Consider the following 4675-nt stretch of genomic DNA (forward strand, 5'->3'; position numbering starts at 1 on the left):
TAGCATGGACCGGGGCAGGATCCTCAGCTGGAGCAGGCAGGGGGCAGCGGCTGAGGGCGTCTGCGTGGGACAATGTTTTACCTGGACGGTGTATGAGTCTATACGAGTATGCCGCTAGGAAAAGAGTCCACCTCGTCATTCTAGGAGACAGGACTTGAGGGGTCTGTTTGTCACCTGCTAGTAGACCCAGGAGAGGCTTATGATCTGTGACCAGCTCGAAAAAGTGGCCAAAAAGAAATTCGTGAAATTTCTTCACTGCTGCGACAGCTGCTAAAGCTTCCTTATCGATTTGGCTATAATTGCGCTCTGTTGCAGAGAGTGTCCTGGAAAAAAAAGCGATGGGAGCCTTGGAGCCATTGGGGAGCCTGTGGCTTAACACTGCCCCAATTCCAAAAGGGGATGCATCCGCTGCTAGCACTAATGGAAGGTTGGGGTCAAACTGAATAAGGACCGCCTCCGACGTGAGTAGTGATTTGACTGCATGAAAAGCAGAGTCTTCCTTGTGTCCCCAATGCCAAGACGATTTTTTATCCAAAAGTCTGTGCAGGGGTTCCGCCACAGATGCTTTATGGGGCAGGAAAGATGCGTAAAAATTCAATAGCCCCAAGAAGGCCTGCAGTTCCGCTTTGGAGGTTGGAGTGGGTGCCTCGTGAATTGCCTTAACCTTGGACTCCAGGGGGTGAATTTATAACCCAAAAAGTCCACCTGTCTAGTGGCAATGGCACATTTTTCTTTTTTTTAACTTGAGGCCATGCTGTCTGAACCTCTCTAACACTGCTCGAACTCTCTGGAAGAGCTGGGGTCTATCCCTGGCCGAGACTAAGATGTCATCGAAGTAGGGTACTACACCAGGGAGGCCCTGCAAAATCCACTCCATGAGGGATTGAAAAATGCCTGGGGCAACACTTACGCCAAATTGGAGACGCTTGCACCGGAAAGCACCCCTGTGGGTGACAATGGTCTGGAGTTCCGCTGTTTGGTTGTCAACAGGGAACTGTTGATACGCTTGAGACATGTCCAATTTGGCAAAAATGCTGCCAGGTTCAAACGTGTGTAATAAATGCTGAATGACGGGCACTGGGTAAGCGCTAACTTGTAAAAACTTATTAATTGTGGTTTTGTAGTCCGAGCAAATTCTCAGGCTACCGTCTTTTTTGAGGGGTGTGACAATGGGCGTCTCCCATTTGGCGAAATCTGTTGGCTCAATGACCCCTTGTTTTAATAATTTATCCAGTTCCGCATCTAATTTAGGCCGAATAGCGAATGGAACTCTCACGAGGTTTCAACCGGATTGGGACCGCTTGGGGTCGACTGAGAATGAGATAGGGGTACCGTTATAACACCCCAGCTCATTGCTGAATACGTCTGAGTAGTCAGCGAATAGGGAGTCAGTGTCAGAGGTTGAGACCGCATGGACTCCTGTTAACCCCAGGCCGAGGTGGGGGAACCAATCAAGTCCCAAAAGTGTAGGGAGGTTGCCGCTAACTACCACTAGAGGTAGGTGGCCTTTAAAAGTTTTAAAATTAACAAGAAACTTGCCTCTGCCGATTACAGGAATGATCTTCCCTGGTAGTCCTTCAGGCTAAGCTGGCACTTCTGGAGCCGGTTTCTGGATAGACTGGGCTGTAGTTTCTTGAGGGTGCTCCAGGAGATAATTGAGAGCGCTGACCCCGTGTCAACCTCCATGTGGCAAGGTTTACCTTCTAATAAAACGGAGAGAGAGATTTTACTAATGGTATGGCAAGCGTGCTTAGCATGGTGGCGGGTGCGACAGTTCAATACTTGCCTTTGGGGTCCGGAATGTGAGAAGGAAGGGACCCTTTGTGCCGAGTTGTGAGTGGCTTGACAGACTCTGGCGATGTGCCCCTTTTTGTGACAATTGTTGCAGGTGGCTCCCTTGAATTTGCAGGTGGCCCTCAGGTGAGATCCACCACAGGATAGGCACAGGGTGATGTGCTTGGAAGGACTGATGCTTTCTTGCTTGGCTCCTACCTGCGGGTGTCTGGTGTGGGCTAGGCGGTGGATGTCGACCGCATCACTGGGGTCCTCCTCGATGACCACCTCTTCAGAGTGGACGGAAACTGCGATTTGTTTGGAGGCAGGACCTTGGATCTCGGTGGCTGAGTGTGCTGCCAGCTCCGCTGCCAGGGCTTCCTCGACGGCTTGAGCGAGGTTGAGTTCCTTCCTGGCGAGTAGGCGCCTTTGAAGGTGAAGATCTTTGACCCCACAGACTAGCTGATCGAGGAGCATGTCATCCAGGTAGGTCCCAAACCCACAATGGAGTGCTGCAGACCTGAGGGCAGCCATGTACTGGTTGATAGTTTCTTTGTCTGATTGTTTCCTCATGCGGAAGGTGAACCGCCTGGCAATCTGTGAGGGTCTAGGAGAATAGTGGTTAGTAAGGATTTCTAACAGTTCTGTCCAAGGGACGTTTTTTAACTCACGTGGAGCCACGAGTGCTGTGGCCGTATCAAAGACGATGGCTCCGCAGTAGATCAGGAAATATGATTTTTTCTGGTGCTCCCCTGCATCAGCCAGCCCAATGGCGTCGATGTAATGGTTAAAGCGATTCTTGTATGACTCCCATTTCTCCTCATCCGGCTTGAACGACGGGAAGACTGGGTTGGAATTCATGTTGAGAATCTAGCTGGAGAATCTGTTGAGAAAATCTCTCTGGGCAGCAGCAGGAAGGTTTTTTGTGCCTATGGCAGGCAAGTGACTTCAGCTCAGGGGAGGTTTACACAACTCTCTTCCTCTCTCTGGGTTAACACGAGGTTAGGTTGCAATGGCCGTTGGCAGCGTTTTGAAATTCGCGCCTGCGTGGGCGTCAGTGACTTGAAATACAGCACCGCGCTGTACTCTTGGGTGGAAATTCAAATGACAGCCATTTGAATTTCGAGCGGCTGCGGCTCGCAGCGCTACACTTTCCCTGTAGCTGGCTAACTAGCGGCTACAGACGCTTTCTCACTCTCACTGTTTGCTGACCGCTCTCTCTGGCTGCGGATCAGCGTTCGCTCTCGTTGCCTGCTGATCGTTCTCTCTGGCTGTGGATCAGCGGCTAGTGATTCAGCGGTTGCATTTTGCCTCTGGTCGCCATCCCGCCCTCGTCGCCAGTGTTGTAGTTGAGCAATGAGAGGCTGAACCAGGACATGGGTGCAACAATACTTTATTTAGAATAATAAAGGACTGAACGTGCTTGCCAAGCCTGGAACTGGCTCGCAGCGATCAGCGACTGGTTGGACCCCGCAGCCTGCTTTTATAGCTGGCTGCTGGGGAGAACCAGCCAATGAGAGAGGGCAACCGCCCCCCGCAGCGTGAACGGACCTGAGTGGGAACTTCTTTAAGTTCCAGGGACATAACAATATACCCTCATGCAGACTGATTTCTTAAAGAACATGTTTAGTGATGATGAGGTATTTAAGAACAATACAGTTTATCGATCTACAATTAGTTTGTTACTTTATATAGCCAATTGGACTAGACCGGACATAGCACTATCAGTCAACTTACTCTCAAGACACGTAAATAACCCAAAAATGTACCACTGGAATGCGATCAAAAGATTATTGAGATATTTGAAACACACCGCTGATGCAGTTTTGTCGCTTAATCCAAGTACATCGAGCACACTTAGACTTTCATGTTACACAGATGCCGATTGGGCTGGAGACGTCAAAACATGAAAAAGTACTTTAGGGTATGTTATTTTTCTGAATGATAGTCCTATCCACTGGTATACCGGAAAACAAAAACTTGTATCAACTTCAACTACAGAAGCCGAATTTGTTTATCAAATGCCGCAAATAGCTTAATTTGGTTCGATGATTTATTGATGGACATTTGGAAAGAACCTTCATACCCCATAATCATTCAGGAGGAGAATAAAGCAGCAATAGATATATCCAAGGCCGATGCTGTAGTCCACAGATCAAGGCATATCGACATTAAGTACAAGCATGTGAGACAGTTGTCAGAAATTGGATTCATAAAAGCTGTACATTGTGAGACTAAGGAACAAACTGCAGATATTTTGACCAAACCTCTTCCCTCAAAACAACATTCATACCTGACAAAGAAACTGTGTTTTGTATATAATAATATAATATATAATATAATAAATATTATATTATATTATATTATATTATATTATATTATATTATATTATATATTATATTATATTATATTATATTATATTATATTATATTATATTATATTATATTATATTATATTATATTATATTATATATGTTTTATATATTATATAAATGGTGTACGATAATATCTATGTTAATGTTCCCTCAGTGATAAATCAGTTCGACCTTAGAAGGGGAATTGTTAAGGTAAAATGTCAAACTGCTTTATTGCCGTCCCTCATGTTAAGCATACAAGTTCCATGATGCATCACTGCACATTCCTCCCACCTGGCATAAAAAGTACTCTCTCTCTCTCTCTCTCTCTCGTCTCCCCCCTGGAAGAATGATGTACCTAAGAGAGAACATAGACATAATGTAAGTTTACATTTCTACAATAAAAGAATTACTCTGACCATAAACATTTTTAAAAGTTAATTTTAGAAAGACCCATTAAAGGTTATTAACATAATACAATAGAGGGTTCCTGTGGCTGAGTTTAAGGAGTTAAAACCATAGAGTACTGCATTGCTACAAAGGATGGGG

The sequence above is a fragment of the Pseudonaja textilis genome, chromosome 2 (genome assembly GCF_049901715.1).
Source record: "Pseudonaja textilis isolate UNSWEBS1 chromosome 2, rPseTex1.2, whole genome shotgun sequence".
Lineage (NCBI taxonomy): Eukaryota > Metazoa > Chordata > Lepidosauria > Squamata > Elapidae > Pseudonaja > Pseudonaja textilis.